The sequence below is a fragment of the Pseudophryne corroboree genome, chromosome 6 (assembly GCF_028390025.1).
Source record: "Pseudophryne corroboree isolate aPseCor3 chromosome 6, aPseCor3.hap2, whole genome shotgun sequence".
NCBI classification, from domain to species: domain Eukaryota; kingdom Metazoa; phylum Chordata; class Amphibia; order Anura; family Myobatrachidae; genus Pseudophryne; species Pseudophryne corroboree.
In genome coordinates, this window is record NC_086449.1 from 517,552,283 (window position 1) to 517,574,170 (window position 21,888).

Below are 21,888 nucleotides of genomic sequence, written 5' to 3' on the forward strand. Positions count from 1 at the left end.
CCTTTGCTATGAAGCCCCTCAAAAGTTCTGGTGCAACCAATTACCTTCAGAAGTCATATAATTAGTGAAATTAAGTCCATCTGTGTGCAATCTAAGTATCACATGATCTGTCCGTATAAACACACCTTTTCTGAAAGGCCCCAAAGGCTACAACACCACTAAGCAAGAGGCATCACACCATGAAGACCAAGGAGCTCTCCAAACAAGTCAGGGACAAAGTTGTTGAGAAGTACAAGTCAGGGTTGGGTTATAAAAAAATATCCAAATCTTTGATGAGCCCCAGCACCATCAAATCCATCATCTTCAAATGGAAAGAACATGGTACCACAACAAACCTGCCAAGAGAGGGACGGCCACCAAAACTCACAGACCGAGCAAGGAGGGCATTAATCAGAGAGGCAGCACAGAAACCAAAGGTAACCCTGAAGGTGCTGCAGAGTTCCACAGCAGAGACTGGTGTATCTGCGCATGTGACCACAATAAGCCGTACACTCCATAGAGCTGGGCTTTATGGAAGAGTGGCCACAAAAAAGCCATTACTTAGTGTAACCCTACCCTCAATACCTTGAAAGAGAGCTGTCTATGTATTCTATTAAGGGATGGTTACCTAATAGCTGTGCCTCCACTCAAGCTATGTGTAGTATTTAACTACCGTTAAGGCTTGCTTGAGTAAGCCTGATCACTATCCTTAGGGGATGATTCCCTTATATCATAGATATAATATCTAATATACCTGTCTCTTTCTTCCAGGATCTTCAGATCAACTTCCAGACGGACCAGACACACATGGAAAGTATAACACTTTAATGACCAGTACCAAATGGATTAAGTATACATTAACATTTCATCAATTACACATTCCCCTTTAAGTCATTAATCCATACTAACCTCCTGTCAATTAGGCCTATACACAGTACCTGCATGCAATACAACAAATCCTTTTTCTTTTCAAGACACCCTTAGGTGTTAGAGTGACCCGGGTACTCTTAATATGATAGTGCACTATAAGGGCCCATAAACTTCCTAAAAATAACAGCAGTTAATACAGAATGTCTAACACTATGTTTTAGTATCAACTATCAGTTCTCCCTTCAGTTAAAGAGAAAGATGTTTGGCTCAGTCTACTTATGATAGCGATTACTTTCTCCTATAAGGTTACTTATAGTTCCTCCTTGGCAGATAACAGAAAGTATCTATTTAGCTCATAGATAGTAACATCAACAGTTAATTACCAAGGAATCTGTATCCTTTCCTCAGTAAAAATGTTACCGTAGTTGTCCAGTATTAAACTAAACTCCTAAGAAGCTGGTATGATAAACCTTTGTTATGCTGCGTCCTTGTGTCCATTTGAAGTAGCTGATGCTTTCTATATTTCAGAGCATATATAGCTTTTCGATTCCTGTATGCCTCAAATTATTGTTGTCTCTTAGGATGAGTCTATATTAAATATATCTGCAAGAGATGGTTTCTCTTATCATAGTCACAGCGAGCTCAAATCCTTTAACTTTAAAACTAATAGTCTCTTACGTGTCAGTCCTTCTTACGGGTTCACGAATATACATATAACACAGTTGTATTAAAGTGCCACAAGCTAGTCCTTGAATCGGGATGATATTCTAATCCTTTGTGGCTAAGAGGCTTTAACATCCATCCAATGTCACTGTAGTATGGCTACCTTTAATGTCCTTGACTCTAATTCTGCTAATTCAGGGGCATAAATACACACATTAGGTGGCAGCTCTAGGGTGTTACTTTCTATTTAGCACTGCGGAACAATGTCTCTGGCTCTCCTTTGACTGATGTGATGCTGATATATGGGGAGCTTTAAAACTATTTATGAAGCGTTAAACAGTTCAAGTTTCACTCCACTCCTCCTGTTACATATATATACCCAGTGCTTTCTACCTTCTCCTTAGCACTATGATTAAGCCATACATGGAACTGTAATTATAGGTCACTCTGACTACTGTGACCCATTACTATCCTCCTGCTTAATAGCCATTATTGCGGCCTAGCCCTGGAGTCCTTAGTCCCAATATGAAATTGACTATGTACCATAGTCACCTATGGCTTGCTGTGCTTAGTGTAAGGGTAATATAAATGGCTGGATTATACACTGACACTTCTACGATCTAGTGATGCTGCAGCAGGATGCTCCCCCGACTCCTTCCTTACACTTACAGCCACACAGAATGGAGCCTCTGCTGCTGGTCCTGGCTTTTTTGTTGTGGCTGTCAGAGTCTGTGCCGGTAATAGGTAGGAAGGAACCCTCTCTGTCTCCCTGTCATAGGTGCGCCCTTCCAATACTGCTGGGTGAGTTGACTAGCGCTAATGCCGGGTTCTATGAACAGTGCTGAGTCTCAATGCTGCTGTCACCACCTTTACAGTAAGGAAGCCCTGTTCTGGCTACACACACTAAGCCCCCTCCGGCCGCCGCAATGTATACCGCTCAGCTCTAATGTGGGCGACGGCCGGAGCAGCAAAAAACTATGTCCTCTCACCAAGGGATATGCAGTCTCTCCCTCAGCTATACTCACAGCACCTCTCCACCCCTCTCCAGTAGTCACATGACTCACTCTGAGGTGATGCCCCGCCCACTGGCAATCACCCCACTTGGTGATTGACAATTAGGAGCACAAGGACATTAACCCTTTAGATACACTGTGAAACCATAAAATAAGCCTTAATTGTATTCACCACTACATTTACATCAATGTACATACAATTACATATATGTGAACTGTATTATTTACCTCAAAACATGCATACAGTATTACAACATCCATTAACTTTTATATGAATAATATATATGCTTATACTCCATTTTAGTCACCATATTATAACTACCTCAGTATAAGTGTTGTTTAAACCCTAAATCAGGGTTACATTTCTCCCCCTGGTGCATTGTCACTGTTTAACATCTTTAGGTGCCAATGCACCATCTACCTTACTCACTATGCTAAAATAGTATATATTCATTCACATCCATTAGCAAGCCACCTCATCTCAACCATTTTAACTGTTGGCCAAATAGGGAGGGATGGAACTACATAGCCTTCATGCCTCCCAGGGATAGTGTTCTCTGATCGTGCTGGTTTCCCTAGCTCTTCTACACCTGATTTATTGACTTCTTTTAGTACTGGACTTTGGATGGAAGATTTAAGAGCTTGTGCTAGGGTAAAGTTATCATGTACCTCACTACGATTGTCACGGAGACTAGTTTCTTTCTCTGACGAAGCTTCTAAAGTTATCAAGTCTTTAGCATCTGAATTTTCCGTTTCTTGATCCTGGGACTGGTTTAATCTACCATTGAATCTCGAGAGAGGTCGGTAATGTAAGGTTGTAGAAGGATGACATGGAGCTGGATCTCTCCCTTGCCTTTGTTCTGAATATGCACTTCCTTCATCAACCGCTTTTTCTCGTGGTTGATAACAATAACTGTATGATCCTCGTCGGTTTGGAGCAAATCGACTCCCTTTCACTGGTACTCCACCTATGCCAGTCACATTTGCTGCATGTACACCCTTTTCCCCTTCCAACACTTCAAATTCTACTTTCTCTCCATCTCCTACACTGTACAACAGTTTTAGGGGGTTATTCTTCGTTATGGATGTCCAATGTACAAATATGTCTTCTCCGGTGTCATGCCTTTTAATGAAGCCATAGCCTTTCTTCACATGGAACCATATTACTGTGCCTGTCATTTTAAGAGACATATACTGTGTCCCTTTACTATCAACTTTATTCATAGAAGATTGTCTCAGCAATATACCATCCACTACCTCAGTCTGTAATGCTATGTCCTTAGTATCCGGTCGCATAGAAAATTCATGGATACGGTCTTCAGGACAGTTGTTTAGGAAGTTGGCATCCTTGAGTATTTTATTCTCAGATTCTAGCTGAGACAGTCTTTCTTTCATTTCATTCAGACGAATATGATCCTCCTTTTCAGTTTCTTTACCCACTTCCAATAATTCAGACAACTCAGTTATTTTTGATTCCAGAGAATGAATATTGTCTTCCTGCTGCTGGTACATTATCAACTTTTGTTGCTCCTGATCCACTCTGGTTTGTCTTTCATCAGATGCCAAGGTTTCCATCTCTCTCTGTATAAACCAAAGTTCTCTTTCAAGCTCTTTGTTCCTCTCGTCAATTTTGGTGTTAAACATTTGTTCTTCTTTTAGCTTCCATCGGGTTTCATCTAGAACCTCCAGCAACTGATAAATATGTTTAGACCTGTCCAGTGCTATATGTCTTATCACCTCTATCGGGGTCTGTAGATCCACTGGGCTATCTCTTCTTGTTGGTTCCTCAATGGAAGTTGGAAACAGGGAAAGCAGGTCCTTCTGTTGATCTTTTGGCAGAGCTAATACTAATTGTCCATGTTTCTTATAATCCTCAGCTATTTGCTTTAGCACAGTTTCTAATTTCTGTATACCTACATCTATCTTCACTTCCCCTGGAACTCTCTCTTTCAGTGGTAGAACATTCTTATCTCCTTTCATTCCATAATCCATGTTAGCGACCAAAGTATGAGCAAGGTTGTCACTAACACCTCCCTCACTATCCTTTAGGTGGGGATCAAGTCTGACTTTCTTGTCCTTTGATTTTTTCTTTCTCTTCTCCAACTCTACAGGGACATCTAATATTTTTTCATTTTTCACACCTAGGTTATTTACAAAAGTTCCCACAAACTTGCATGTCACCTCTTCCTTTAAGCCTGGTCCCTTATGGTACTCTTGTTTGTCCATACTTTTACATTCTCTATTGGCTTCAACTCTCCCAACTGATACAGCAATGGCTTTATGTCCAACCTTCTCCCTGTTCCTTTGCTTCTTTCCCATATTTGTATTTTTTTTTTTAGGGATGTGAGGACTTTATCAATAATAATTAATGGCAGCTGACACCTGTGGTGTAACAGGGCCTGAGTGTAACTTCTATCTCACGCGGTGCCTCCAAAATGTAACCCTACCCTCAATACCTTGAAAGAGAGCTGTCTATGTATTCTATTAAGGGATGGTTACCTAATAGCTGTGCCTCCACTCAAGCTATGTGTAGTATTTAACTACCGTTAAGGCTTGCTTGAGTAAGCCTGATCACTATCCTTAGGGGATGATTCCCTTATATAATAGATATATTATCTAATATACCTGTCTCTTTCTTCCAGGATCTTCAGATCAACTTCCAGACGGACCAGACACACATGGAAAGTATAACACTTTAATGACCAGTACCAAATGGATTAAGTATACATTAACATTTCATCAATTACACATTCCCCTTTAAGTCATTAATCCATACTAACCTCCTGTCAATTAGGCCTATACACAGTACCTGCATGCAATACAACAAATCCTTTTTCTTTTCAAGACACCCTTAGGTGTTAGAGTGACCCGGGTACTCTTAATATGATAGTGCACTATAAGGGCCCATAAACTTCCTAAAAATAACAGCAGTTAATACAGAATGTCTAACACTATGTTTTAGTATCAACTATCAGTTCTCCCTTCAGTTAAAGAGAAAGATGTTTGGCTCAGTCTACTTATGATAGCGATTACTTTCTCCTATAAGGTTACTTATAGTTCCTCCTTGGCAGATAACAGAAAGTATCTATTTAGCTCATAGATAGTAACATCAACAGTTGATTACCAAGGAATCTGTATCCTTTCCTCAGTAAAAATGTTACCGTAGTTGTCCAGTATTAAACTAAACTCCTAAGAAGCTGGTATGATAAACCTTTGTTATGCTGCGTCCTTGTGTCCATTTGAAGTAGCTGATGCTTTCTATATTTCAGAGCATATATAGCTTTTCGATTCCTGTATGCCTCAAATTATTGTTGTCTCTTAGGATGAGTCTATATTAAATATATCTGCAAGAGATGGTTTCTCTTATCATAGTCACAGCGAGCTCAAATCCTTTAACTTTAAAACTAATAGTCTCTTACGTGTCAGTCCTTCTTACGGGTTCACGAATATACATATAACACAGTTGTATTAAAGTGCCACAAGCTAGTCCTTGAATCGGGATGATATTCTAATCCTTTGTGGCTAAGAGGCTTTAACATCCATCCAATGTCACTGTAGTATGGCTACCTTTAATGTCCTTGACTCTAATTCTGCTAATTCAGGGGCATAAATACACACATTAGGTGGCAGCTCTAGGGTGTTACTTTCTATTTAGCACTGCGGAACAATGTCTCTGGCTCTCCTTTGACTGATGTGATGCTGATATATGGGGAGCTTTAAAACTATTTATGAAGCGTTAAACAGTTCAAGTTTCACTCCACTCCTCCTGTTACATATATATACCCAGTGCTTTCTACCTTCTCCTTAGCACTATGATTAAGCCATACATGGAACTGTAATTATAGGTCACTCTGACTACTGTGACCCATTACTATCCTCCTGCTTAATAGCCATTATTGCGGCCTAGCCCTGGAGTCCTTAGTCCCAATATGAAATTGACTATGTACCATAGTCACCTATGGCTTGCTGTGCTTAGTGTAAGGGTAATATAAATGGCTGGATTATACACTGACACTTCTACGATCTAGTGATGCTGCAGCAGGATGCTCCCCCGACTCCTTCCTTACACTTACAGCCACACAGAATGGAGCCTCTGCTGCTGGTCCTGGCTTTTTTGTTGTGGCTGTCAGAGTCTGTGCCGGTAATAGGTAGGAAGGAACCCTCTCTGTCTCCCTGTCATAGGTGCGCCCTTCCAATACTGCTGGGTGAGTTGACTAGCGCTAATGCCGGGTTCTATGAACAGTGCTGAGTCTCAATGCTGCTGTCACCACCTTTACAGTAAGGAAGCCCTGTTCTGGCTACACACACTAAGCCCCCTCCGGCCGCCGCAATGTATACCGCTCAGCTCTAATGCGGGCGACGGCCGGAGCAGCAAAAAACTATGTCCTCTCACCAAGGGATATGCAGTCTCTCCCTCAGCTATACTCACAGCACCTCTCCACCCCTCTCCAGTAGTCACATGACTCACTCTGAGGTGATGCCCCGCCCACTGGCAATCACCCCACTTGGTGATTGACAATTAGGAGCACAAGGACATTAACCCTTTAGATACACTGTGAAACCATAAAATAAGCCTTAATTGTATTCACCACTACATTTACATCAATGTACATACAATTACATATATGTGAACTGTATTATTTACCTCAAAACATGCATACAGTATTACAACATCCATTAACTTTTATATGAATAATATATATGCTTATACTCCATTTTAGTCACCATATTATAACTACCTCAGTATAAGTGTTGTTTAAACCCTAAATCAGGGTTACATTAGTGTTAAAAATAAAAAAGCACGTTTTGAGTTTGCCAAAAGGCTTGTGGACAACTCCCCAAATGTATGTAAGAAGGTGCTCTGGTCAGATGAGATTAAAATTTAACTTTTCGGCCACCAAGGAAAACGCTATGTCTGGCGCAAACACATCCCACCCCAAGAACACCATCCCCACAGTGAAACATTGTGGTGGCAGCATTATGCTGTGGGGATGTTTTTCAGCAGCAGGAACTGGTAAACTGTTTCGAGACGAGGGAAAGATGGATGGTGCTAAATACAGAGATATTCTTGAGCAAAACCTGTTTCAGTCTGCCTGTCATTTGAGACTGGGACGGAGGTTCACCATCCAGCAGGACAATGATGCCAAGCATACTGCTAAAGCAACACTTGAGTGGTTTAAGGGGAAACATTTAAATGTGTTGGAATGGCCTAGTCAAAGCCCAGATCTCATTCCAATTGAGAATCTGTGGTCAGACTTGAAGATTTCTGTTCACAAGCGGAAACCATCCAACATGAAGGAGCTGGAGCACTTTTGCCTTGAGGAATGGGCAAAAATCCCAGTGGCAAGATGTGGCAAGCTCATAGAGACTTTTCCAAAGCAACTTGCAGCTGTAATTGCCGCAAAAGGTGGCTCTACAAAGTGCTAACTTTAGGGGGGTGAATAGTTATGCTTGCTGAAGTTTTCTGTTCTTTTGTCCTATTTGTTGTTTGCTTCACAATTAAAAAAAAAATCTTCAAAGTTGTAGGTCATGTTCTGTGAATGAAATGATGCAAACCTTCAAACAATCCATTTTAATTCCAGGTTGTGAGGCAACAAAACATCAAAAATGCAAAGGGGGGTGAATACTTTAGCATGGCACGATAGATAGATAGATAGATAGATAGATAGATAGATAGATAGATAGATAGATAGATAGATAGATAGATAGATAAAAATATACAAGTCAGTGCACTAATCATATTAAAGGTATTTCTCATGCAACGCCACATCTCAAATATTTAATAAATCAGACCAAATGTCATTAAGTCAAAGCTTCATAGAACTACAAGTCCCAAATACTCATTCAAATGTACAAAACATCTTTAAATCAGACACAGATCTTTTGCTGCTGGTTGCACCAAATCCCAAATAGCTGACTGGCGTCTCCTCATAATATCCCCGGTTCCAAAGCTTGAGTAAGAATCCCAAAACATTAAGAAAAGAGGCGCTTTCCATAGTGCATGTATCCGTTATAAAATGAATTCACATAATCACAGAGTAAAATAGGTTATGAATCACGTACCGCAGGAGGTGGTTAAAGTAATAACAGCTTTGTAATTACATCACCAGGATGCTTGTACCGGTCCCTGTGGTGGCATCCACCTGCACACGTCCACGGTATACACCTGGTTGGATTTCTTAAATGTTAGGCCAGACCCCTTTTGCGTTTCGTCACTTGGAGCCCTACCCTACTGGTGTAGTGTGAAGGGATACACAGCCAATTTAAAATGATGGGTGCCTTTACTGGTATTATATGTAGGTCATCACAGCAGCTGGTATAATATGTATATAGCATACCCTCCAACATGACCCACTCCACTAGGTACAAAATGCTCTGCTCCTGGACTTCCCTCCTAATTTATTATTGCCATCAACTGTGAAGAAACAGCTTTCTTATCATTTAACTAGTTCAGCACAGGTGATGGAAATCATAAATTAAGAGGGAAGTCCAGGAGCAGAGCATTTTGTACCTAGTGGAATGGGTCATGTTGGAGGGTATGATATAGCATGTTTGGGTTTTTCATGGGGGGTCAGTGTTTTTTTTTTCCTGTTCGGGCCAAAGTGTTTTTTTAATCTTTAATAGGAGCGGAAGATGGACTGGGGGAGGGGATGGGGCAGGGGTGTTGGGGGTGGCAAACCAGTATCTAGCCAAGGGCCCCATGAGGCCTAAATCTGGCTCTGCACTTAGCTAATGACTTTCAAAGATTTTAAGTGCTTGCTCTCATATACACACTGGGGACATGGATAAAACTGCACTTTAAATGTTGTTTAATGTTGAGGTTTAAGGCATTTTGTATGCATTTTACACATATTGTGCTTTTACCAATACAACCTATTGTTCTAGAAGCCAACGAGAAATCGTTTTTGTACATAATGTGAAAATTAAAATTTTAAAACACAGTGGTGAGATCAGCACCATTGACCCTTATTTGACCCCTTTTTAACTTGTGAAAGGCATAAAAAAGCATATGAGTGAAAACAAGACGGCTCTAAGGATTTATTACATTTGGCCAAAGTGCTGGTAATGGGGATGGGGTGCCGACAGCTGTGCCAGGCCCAGGTACTGGGAGGGGGTGTGGCCAGCCCCCCTCCTTAGCAAATATTAAAAACTTGCCCACATGGGGATTCCGGCATGAGGACTGATGGACGCCGGCGGCAGGCAGGTTCAATCGATCACCCTTTCCCTCCTCCACACATCACGCATGGAGAGAGAGGAGTGACTGCTTCTGCCTCTCTCCTCAGCGCAGCACACAGCAGCATGCATGCTGGGCTAGGGAGAGAGGCTACTGCTGCAAGTGCCGCTGTCAACAATGGGGAAGTGATGGCAGCGAGACCTTTGCCCCTCCAACAGCCCTGGGCCCGGGCAAAGATTACCCCCTTCCCCCGTCTAGGTGCTGCTGAATAGGGAAATTTATATGCAAAGTTTCAGCATACAGTCACATTAGCTGCTTGGGCCCTTGAACATATATGCAGCAACCATTCAGCCCTGAATTCAGCATCATGTTGTAGGCAGCATTCAGTGGCGGAAGTACCGGAGGCAATGGAGTCGGTTGCCGCCGGGCTCCAGCAGTGAAGGGGGCACCTTCTCCATTGCCTCTGGTGCACTTCCATCACTGTGCACCAGCAACTTACACTGTACGAGGAGATGTGAGGTTGGCTGGCGCCTGTCCCGACTGACACCCAGCTCCCGAGTCCCGCCCCCAGACTGTGCGTGCTGACGGGCTCCCTCCTGCTGACTCCCATGCTGCCTGGCTCTCGTCCCATGACACCGGCTCCCTCCCGCAGTCACCGCACCTAGCTGGATCCCACCCGCTGACACCGCGGCTCCCTAACGCAGTCACTCCGGCTCCCGCCCCGACACCGCACCTGGCCGGCTCCCACCCGCTGACACCGCGGCTTCCTCTCGCAGACACACAGGCTCCCGCTGACACCGCGGCTGCCCGGCTACTTCTGCGGAACCGTCTAACTCCCCTTGCTTCTTCTTCACTGTCCAGGAGCTGCTGCAATGTGGGAAGAAATTGGTGAGAAGAGGGGACTAACAACTGGTGGGTCGGGACAATGGCTGTGTGTGTGTAAATGTGTATGTGTGTGTGCATATGTATATGTGTGTGTGTGCATTTCTACAGTATCTATGTGGCTGTGTGTATATGTATATATGTGATGGGTGTGTGAGTATATGTATATATGTGATGTGTGTGTGTGTGTGTGTGTGTGTGTGTGTGTGTGTGTGTGTGTGTGTGTGTGTGTATATATATAGATAGATAGATAGATAGATGCTGTATGTGTCTATGTATACAGTACATGTGTGTGTATATGTGGCTGTGTTGGGGGGGCACCAGCATCTATTTCGCCTCCGGGCGTCTACTATAAACTTACGCCCCTGGCAGCATTGCATAGTCTGACCATAACATTTAGAATTATCACAATGATATGAATTACAGTTTCCAGGCATACAGTACTAAATAAATACAATAACCTTTTTGAAACCACAATTTAATCTTAAACTTTTATTAAACACAATTGATTCTTGCATTAAATGAATTGTTCCAAGAGTAAGTACTGTATATACTGAACTCAATTAATTTCAAAACCATTGATTAGGCAAATGTTATATGACATTTATTACAGTCAGTAATTTTCATACTTCTTTTACTGCTCTCTCTTAAAGTACTTTTACTGATGGCTGACAAGTGTGATATTCAGAGATACCTGGTGAATTCCATTCATCATACATTTGGGTGATACTTAATATTTGCAGGTATGCCCTGAAAACTGGTGTTTTGGGGCAATACGCCGCAAATTTAGAATGATAAATAGGCCCCTAAACATATGTATGCGTTGATAGTTAAATGTGTTTAAAGCTGGGAGCACCCTTCATAGTGTTTATAATAGGCTTGTCATGCCAGCACAGTAGGACAGACACACTGCCACTGGTCCAACTGCCACAATCACACAGAACATTGTTGTGCAATCGAAGGTGTGGCCTTTATGACAAACTGTATTATTGTACTTCATGCATTTATCCATTGAACCTGATATATACGTGTCCTCATATACTGTGGCTTCAATCTCGCCAAATCAGCCCCAGATCCTGGGCGAATCGGCCGTGTAGAGCAATTTTTTCATTCAAAATGTTCATCTTATTTGCACGAATAAAGCAACTGGAAGCAACAAAACTACTTAGCTAGACTGCAATGATCAATATGATGTGCTACATTTGTGCATGGATCGTGTGCAGTATGGACAGCAGTAGACAGGCTGAACTCTTGATTTAGACACACATCTGGTAGCTCCCCAGGAGCTGCTCCACTGTAGCGGTCGGCCCTTACGCATCTTCACATGACATTTGTCCAGTCACGATACTCGTTCACCACAGCAGCACGCGAACGGTTCACAAACTGCGCTGTTTCAGAAATACCGCCACCCTTGGCTCGAAAGCGGATAATCATCCCATTTTGCAACTTGGAGAAATCGCCCCTTTTACCTATGACTACAACAAGTGATATTTGTGCAGATAGCCTATCGCGCTCCTTATATACCCACCAAACCAGCACACGACACATACTTCATGGGCTACACGATGCGGACGTCAAATGTAAGAGGTGGTCAAAATAATGTGACTCAACCATGTGTAGATAGATAGATAGATAGATAGATAGATAGATAGATAGATAGATAGATAGATAGATAGATAGATAGATAGACAGATAGATAGATATCTTTCCAATAACGTTTTTGTTTTTTGTTTTTTAAATCACCATTTTCCATTGAGTTATAAACTGGTGACTTTGGTGAATGCAAAATTTGAGATGTTAGGGTAGAAAATAATATATATTATCTAAGTCAACATACTGGGTTCTGTGACTTCTGTCTAATAAATTTGTAGCTTTGTAAGTCAACAAACAATTGCAGAAAAACTCTTATAAAAAAAAAAAAGAACAAATGTTTGACAAATGATACTCATACTGTATTTATAGTCAATACTACAGGTATTTTTTGAACAATGTCCACTATATAAAACTTATTCTCCCATTGGTCACCCAGTAATTGGTATTAGATAAAGACAAATTGAGAAAGTACTACAAGAAGAATATGTGAATTTCGTCCACTATAGTTTTATCTGCAAGTACAGTATGTCAAATCCTGAGTAATATATCAAGCTGATGACTAAGCTCATAGCACTGAGCATTATACTAAAGCAGGCCACAATAACTGATGGCCTAGATTTCAATGAGGGAATTATTATTTATAGTGCTGCACTGATTTATTCTATTGATCATTGCTTTTCATCTTGTGACTGTGTGGAGCTACACTGTATGGGCGATTTAATGCCTGCCTTGTACACATAGTCCGACATTTTGCCACTGACAGTATAGATTTATTTGACAGTTGCTACAGTTAAAAGAAAGAAAGAAAGAAAGAAAGAAAGAAAGAAAGAAAGAAAGAAAGAAAGAAAGAAAGAAAGAAAAGAAAGAAAGAAAGAAAGAAAGAAATGCGCATTTATTAATGATTGGCTGCAGAAGATACTATACAGACCAGAGGCATAACTAGGGTTTTTGGCAAGATGAAACCACCCCCTCACCCCTCCCCCAAATAAAAACCAATTAAAAATTAAAAATAAAAATAAATAAAAGAATAACAGAAATCTTATATAGAAACATAGGCCCTAATTCAGTAAGGATTGCAAATTCTGCTAATTAGCAGAATTTGCAATCCTTTGGATCGCATGCTGGGGGCCGCCCATCGATGAGCAAAGCCGCCCCCAGTTCAACAAGCAGAAATTGTGAATGCATCGCAATTTCTGCTTGTTAGCAGAAACTGAGGAAGCCTTCTGTCGGCGCAGCTTAGCTAAGGCGCGCCTAAGCCTCCTGCTGCGCCTAAGGCGCGCGTTAAGAAATAGGGGTGTGGCTTCATAGGGAACAGGCATGGCCACAGTTATGCCCCATGTAGTTATGTCCTTAGCAGATATGCCCCCAGCAGATATGCCCCCTGTAGTTATGCCCCCTGTAATTGTGCCCCCTGTAGTTGTGCCTCCAGTAGATTTGCCCCCAGTAGATTTGCCCCCTGTAGTTGTTCCCCCAGTAGATTTACTCCCAGTAGTTGTGCCCCCTGTAGATGTGCCCCCTGTAGCTTTGCCCCCTGTAGTTATTCCCCCAGTAGATTTGTCCCCTGTAGTTGTGCCCCCAGTAGATTTGCCCCTGTAATTTTGCCCCCTAGTAGCGCCACATACAAACACATTAAAAAAAACTAAAAAAAACAATACTCACCAGCGTCTGACAATGGCTCCGGCTGCAGCCGGCACCCACACAGCCCAAGGCGCCTGCAGCAGCTGGAGTGCAGGATGCAGGTGGGCGTCGGGCCCCTGCGGAGTGACTGCGGCCGCACTTGCAGGCCACAGCGCCCCGGGCACCCGCCCGGCTTGCCCATGCCTAGATTCACTCCTGGTCCTATCATCACAAAGGACATTTCTTACCGCAAGAGCTGTCCTTTGTGATTTTATTCATGCTTATGGTGTTAGTAAATGCCGATATGCATGTGGTGAGTGGTGGGATGCATCACATTTTATAGACGTACTGTCGGAATGTTGCAGATGTGTAGCTGAACTAGTTGCATACATAGACGCTAAATCGCTAACATTGGAGGCCATATGATACATCTGCATCTACCATAGGGCTGGAGCAATTTTTTATGGTGCGACCGATGGTGGCATCTAAAGATGAACCAAGGCAGGACACTTAAAGTGAACATCTTAGTCCTTCTCTGCACAGTCAGATGCACGCTTGTAGACCAGGGAAAGGGCTGATAATAGCATTAGCATATAGTCATAGTCACAACTATGGCAAAAGCAGTAACTCACTGTGAGTTATTTAAAGCAGTTTTGAAAACAAATAGGCTAAAAGGTATCTGAGACCACTGTCACGAGAGGGATCCCCTGGTTTTCATCTGATGATAGTCTTTCACAGGGCTGGATTAAGACTAGTGGAGGCCCCGGGGAACAAAGGTATGGGGGCCCACACCAATAAAATTGACTGCATGCCACCTCTGTCACTATGATGCTCCTTAGTGGAGTAGGAGAGAGAGCAAGGGGAGTAAGAGAGAAAAAGGTTGTCAGGGAGAGAGAAAGAGAGAGGGGGAATTGAGGGAGACAGAGGGGGAAGAACGAGAAGGAGGGTCAGGGAGAGAGAGAGGGTGTTGGAGAGAGAGAGAGAGAGAGAGAGAGAGAGAGAGAGGGGGTATATGGGAAAGAGTGGGAATGAGAAAGAGAGTGTGTCAGGGAGAGAGAGAGAGACGGGAGAGAGCAAGAGATAGAGACGGTGTCAGGGAGACAGAGAGAAACAAGAGAGAGAGAGGGTGTCAGGGAGAGAGAGAGAATGTCAGAGGGTGAGGGGAAAGCAAGAGAGAAAGAGAGGGTGTCAGGAAGAGAGAAAGAGAAAGAGGTTGTCAAGAAAGGAAACAGAGAGAGGGGTATCAAGAGAGAGAGGTAGAGAATCAGAGTGAGAGAGAGAGGAGGCAAGATAGGACCGAGACTGAAAGAGAGTGTGTCAGGTGACAAAGCCAAATATTTGTCTTATATAAAACCCTTTATGAGGTCTAAGAACACTGTACGCTATTTACGTATGGAGTACCGTAAGGGTACGCTCGTTGCGTAGCAATCGCTTAGCCGTAGTCGAGACGCTCAAGCGTTACGTTCGCTCACGGCCAAGAGATCACAGGCAGGCACGCTATTGGCTGCCGACTAACGTAATGATTCGCTATAGCGTAACGGACGCTGTATCGGGAGCGGGCTGCTCGAGCAATACAGACGCTCACGAGAATACGCTGTTGGTATCGGGCACACTTATAGGTGAGCGACTACCGTAATGCTACGCTATCAGCGTAGCGGACGCTCGAGACCACGAGGAGATCACGAGCGGCGCAGACGCTCACAATGTTAAACCTTTATATCTAAACCATAAACAATGTAATATGCTGTAAAACCTTAGTGTAGAGATAGGGTGTAGATGCAACACAGTGTAACCTTATTAACTTAAAAGCTGTTTGAGCGTCACAGACGCTCTGAGAATACTTAACACTATAAGAAATACACAGATACCTGGGCTTAGGGTCCAACGCCTAATATATATTTTATGAATGATATACTTGTAAAAGAATTAACACAATACACGTCATACACTACAATATAACATAGACTACCTAACCAGATAACTACACATGAAATACAATATAATACTATTACGTTTTAAGGGAAAATAAGAGAGAAAGAGGAGAAGAGAGAGAGAGAGAAACGGAGAGAAATGGTCCACAATAACAGTAAGAACAATATAGTTGCGGAGAAACACTTACGCACAAGGGGAAACGATCGCATGCGCCTCTGGACATCCAGCTCCCGATTTTCAGCAGTGATAACCGTTGAAGAGTGAGAGCTGGATGTGATCGACTTGTCTATTTATGCCCCACACACAATACAATCCAATGGTCCCTACACTCTCATTGTTCATTGGACACAGGAATTCGGCTTCGCACTATAGCAAAAGGTCATAGGTTGATTCATACAGGTGGGCTGTGACGATTTCCAACAGCTCAGGTAGGAGGGAAACTGGGTTTCCCGCCGCATAGCTAAGTAAGAGCAAATAATAGTAAATGGACATAAACTTCTTATGTCCATAACTATTCGCACGAGCGATTTATCCGCTCCAAACCAACACCGGAATATTGCTAATTAAATACTCTTCCGATGGGTACTAAACACCACTGTATGACTCCTGTTAGACCCTTCGTACAATACAAAGAGGGATCCCTCTGTCCAGGAACATGCTATATTAACTAAACTTTCAGAATCTATCAAAGGGACCATGATCTACAAAATACGCTATATAGTGAAAATATGTAACGATTGAGTCGCACGCTACGATTACATAAACTCTACCGTAAATACGCATACCGTGCGCCTGCGGGTGCCCGCGACTGTGAGTATGCGCACACACGGGAGAGCGTACGCATGCGCAGCGCGGACGTGTATGAGGTGCAAATATGGCAGTGTGTATAGAGATATTTTTCTGACTTTGACAGTCCACCCTTTGGCAGTCAATAATAACTGCCACCTTCTAAAACATTTCAAAAAGAGAAAAATATATATGACAGGGGTTAATACATTTCCATGGTTGGGTAAGGGAGGAGAAAGGAGAAGGTGTGAAGAGGGTATGACCTAGTGAGATAGTAGAAGCATGTGTGTATGAATCCATGTTTGGGGGGTCATGTATCATCGTGCCGTACGTGTTGTACATCAAGCTTCGAGGCATTGCGAAGTATACATTTGAATTCCTTCTTATCCCGTATTAAGGGTCTGTGGATGGGCTGTCAAACTCTACCGAGCTCTTTTCAGCTGTGGTTGCAACAAAATGGGGAAGCACATTTTAGTTGATGATACATGAATGGGGGAATATGTGATTGCTGATATCTGTGCCTGTATTCCCTATACTATGTGTGTAATTACCTGAAGGTTGTAGAGATGAAGAGAAGACATAATTACGGTAAATGCAGTAGTATTCTATGTCAGGTAAATAAACATTTGTCGGTCGAAGTCTTGTTCGGTGTCTGTTGAATGCAGTCTTCTTTGTGCTTTTTGCCCATAAGGTGCGAGCAAAAGCTTTGTCAATGTCCATAGATTTACAAAAGTGTTGGGCTAGCGTAATTTTAAAATTTCTAGGGAAACTGGGGATCTATGGAAAAGTTCATCAAAATCTGTGTATCAGGTTGTCAAAACTTCTTCTTTAATCCATCTGTTGTCTGTATATCGGCTTCATCAAATTCCTCGTCCAAGTGGGTCTTTTTACCTTGGAGGAAACGGAAAAACAGGTGAAAGAAACGGACCGTAGAAATCGCATTTTCATCACATCATTGTTTCTACATTTGGGTCATAAATCAAATCCATTGGAATTACAGTTTCCTCACTCCTTAAACTCATCACCCTGGTACTTCGTTTACACTTCGTTAAAGCCCGACCGCATCAAAATATCAAGCCAATCGTTATGATAACACCTAAGATACATAGGAGAAACTTCCCAACATCCATTATGACTCCTTGAGCCCAGTCTCCTAAACCAGAGAACCAATTTCGCGGGTTCAACCATGACACCCAACCAGTCAGCTCATTACCTACAGCAGCAAGAGTGAGATTGTGTCTCCTGCGAAATTCCCACTTCAGTTGAAGAATATCGTCCATCTTTTGGTCTATGACCTCGACCGGGTCCTCGGTGCTATTCGTAATATATGTGCAACATTTCACGCCGTATTGTGTTGCCAGTGTGACACAATATCCGCCTGTCACTGCTGTGAGGTAATTAAGAACCATTCTATGCTGTACTAGTTCTGTTTTATAAGCTTGAAGTTCTCTTCCAGTATACCTAAACGTGTCATCATACATTTCAGTGATATTATCTAACAAATTTGCGAGCGCAGATATGTATTTATAATTCAACACTCCTCTGGCGGTGCGAGTGATGTCTAACGCGATTAGAAACTGAATCCCGGTGGATTCATGGATCATGTCAGAGGCCGGATGCTCTGTTCTTTCTATCAGGTGCCGTTTAACTATGTGCTCGTAATGGGTGTGAGTATAAGGAGTTTGGGCAACACGGTGTATGTCTTTCATTTTGTCATGTGATACAGTCATTACTTCAGGCAGTACTTTTCCAATATAACACAATCCTTCAGAGTTTGGGGCAAGCCACTTATACGCCTTTCTCCCGCATATGAAATATGCATCATCGGGGAGAACATATGGGACGGAGTAGGACATGACCATATTACACACCTTCCATGTGAAATCTCCTACCCCTAATTCTTCCATCTGCTTAGTACACGTATCAGGTTGTACGATATGTGCACAGTATCCTGGTGATACCTCTCCAACTCTCGTAATCCTATTTCCTAAGGTATACCTATACCGGAAAAATGTTCCTCTACTGGCTATGTGGCGTATAAGCTCTGTATCTGTAGGCATTCTATCTGCTCTATGCGAAAAGGTCATGGTTTGGTTACTCCATGACACTTCCCAATTTCCTGGCCTTCGGGGATTGGAGATGTTAAAACATAACAGGGACCTATCCACATGGTATTGGTGGAGCTTCAAACTAGGAGGGCTGGAGATATTAAACCTCCTGTCCACCGGTCTCCCACCACTTAACTCAAGTACCTCCCCTAATGTTAAAGGAAATGGTACTAGCCCTGATTTGCTATGACCTTGAGGTACCTGAGAGCATACCCAACAATCTGTTTTATTTAACACACTACCCACTAAGGAGTGATAGTCACTCAATGGATGCCGGTCCATATGGATATTAAAACTGGATTGGCATTTCTTGATGCACCCATCCTCCACTACATTGTCACAGAGCCTACAGATACAGTTTTCTTCAGCTAACAATCCTTCACAATTCCTTCTATGGTCAATGCTATCGGATCGTTTTCTGATACTCGCCTTTACTTGTTGGTTAAGTTGTTCTTGGGAAACTACGCCTCCATCTTTATCATCAGAACCCATTCCAGAACCTCTCTCGACCTCCATGGTACTCTCGCCGGAACAGACTGCTCTGGTCAACATCATGGTCAACAGGAAAATCCGGATCACAGTCTCTTGGGGCAAGTCCATCTTGTAGGAGGAAACGGAGAAGAATGAGAAGGGGGAAAAATAATTTGAGGGAGAGGGGATGGGAAGTTGGAGAAAAACAATAAAAGGGAACAGGGGATCGACAACTGCTTTCGGTCTTGTGATTTTCAATGCTCAGGTGCCGCCTCAATCCTCCTGGAACAGACACTCCAGTGATACAACCTCTACCGTCTGTTCCTTATCACGGGACTTCTCTGGATCAGCAACCTTCTTACAGTGGGACGAATGAACCCAAGTCTCTCTCTCAGCAACCTTCAATGCTGTAGTGCTAGTCAATAAGACCTGGTATGGTCCTTCCCATCTGTCAATAAGGCAACCTGAGCGTAGAAAATTCCGTATCATTACATAATACCCAGGTTCAATGTCATGACAATTACTATCTGGTAAATCAGGAATCACTAACTTCAGATTATCATTTTGATTCCTTAACTGTTTACTCATGTTAATCAAGTATTTTACAGTCACTTCATTGTTACACTTCAAATCATCCTGAGGGTTAATCATAACATGCGGTTGTCGACCAAACAAGATTTCAAAGGGAGACAGATTAAGAGGGGACCTGGGAGTGGTTCTGATGCTGTACAGTACAATGGGTAAAGCTTCTGGCCATGTCAATCCTGTCTCTGCCATCACTTTACTCAGTTTATTTTTAATAGTGCTGTTCACTCTTTCCACTTTCGCACTCGCCTGTGGACGGTATGGAGTGTGCAACTTGCTATCAATTCCCATCAATTTACACATTCCTTGAAAGACATCACCTGTAAAATGGGTACCCCTATCACTTTCGATAATTCTAGGGATACCATATCTACATACAAATTCCTGCACAATTTTCTTAGCAGTAAACATAGCGGTATTTGTGGCCGCCGGAAATGCTTCGACCCAATTTGAGAAAACATCTATACAAACAAGTACATATTTCAAATTCCGACAAGGGGGTAATTGTATAAAGTCAATCTGTATTACCTGGAACGGGCCGCCGGCAGGTGGGATATGAGATGGTTCGGTAGGTATTGCCTTTCCGATATTCTTTCTCAGGCAGGTAAGGCATGACATTGCCCTTTTACTCGCATGAGATGAAAATCCTGGGGCACACCAATATGCTCTTACCAACTTGCACATCCCTTCCTTGCCCAGATGAGTCAGCCCGTGAGCTGCCTCAGCTAGACATGGAAGGTATGCTCTGGGGGCCACTGGTTTACCGTGTCCATCCGTCCAGAGTCCTGAGGACTCCTGGCCATATCCTTTTGCCTTCCAGACTGCCTTTTCCTGTGTGGAACACAAATTTTGCATTTCACACAACTTCTGTGTGTTGATGGTATTAAATACCATCAGCTGTGTGGTGTCTGTCTGTCTGGGGGTACCAGCTGCTAACTCAGCAGCTTCGTCCGCTCGGCTGTTACCAAGTGATACTGGGTCCTGGCTATATGTGTGTGCTTTACATTTGATAACAGCCACTCTGTCGGGTTCCTGTATCGCTGTTAGAAGCCTTTTTATGTGAGCTGCATGCGCTACCGGCGTACCAGCTGCCGTCATGAAGTTTCTGAGGCGCCATAGGGCTCCGAAATCATGGACTACCCCGAATGCGTATCTAGAGTCGGTGTAGATATTGGCTGATTTGCCCTTAGCCAATTCACATGCTCTGGTTAGGGCGACCAGTTCAGCAACCTGGGCTGAGTGAGGTGGGCTTAGCGGTTCCGCTTCTATGGTGCCTTGGTCATCTACGACTGCGTATCCAGTACACAAGTCTCCCGAGTCTGACTGTCTATGACAACTACCGTCCATGTAGAACGTAAGTTCTGCATCTTCCAGTGGGTTGTCACTGATGTCAGGCCTTGCGGTAAAATTTTGGGTCAAATATTCCATACAATCATGTGTGTCCTCCTTTGTGTTAAATCCTCCTTCCCCACCACTCTCATCCTCCACCCTTTGTGCCTGTCCAGGCACACCTGGGAGATATGTTGCAGGATTTAATGCACTGCATCTCCTTATGGTGATGTTTACGGGGGCCATTAGTGCCAATTCCCATCTTGTAAACCGCGCTGATGAGACGTGCCTGGTTTGGGCAGAATTCAGCAAGGCTGACACTCCATGTGGTGTATGAATTGTGAGGTTGTGACCTAGCACTACATCTTCGCTTTTCGTTACTAGCAATGCTATCGCAGCAACGCTTCGCAAGCATGTGGGGAGGGATCGCGCTACCGTGTCTAGCTGAGCGCTGTAATATGCTACTGGCCTGCTGGCATCACCGTGCTTTTGGGTTAGTACACCTGCCGCGCAACCAGCACTCTCTGTTCCGTATAGCTCAAAGGGTTTCCCATAGTCTGGCATACCCAATGCTGGTGCCTGCGTTAGGCACTGTTTAAGTCTCTCAAATGCTGTCTCAGACTCGTCTGTATGCGAAATCCGATCAGGTTTGTTTGAGGAGACCATCTCCTGCAAAGGTAACGCCAGAATGGAAAACCCTGGGAATCAATTACGGCAATACCCACACATTCCTAAAAACGTTCTGATCTGTTGTTGGGTTTGTGGCAGAGTCATGTCTCTAATTGCTTGAATTCTATCAGCGGTCAGGTGTCTCAGTCCTTGTGTTAGACAGTGTCCCAAATATTTTACCTTAGTTTGGCATAATTGCAACTTGTCTTTGGAAACC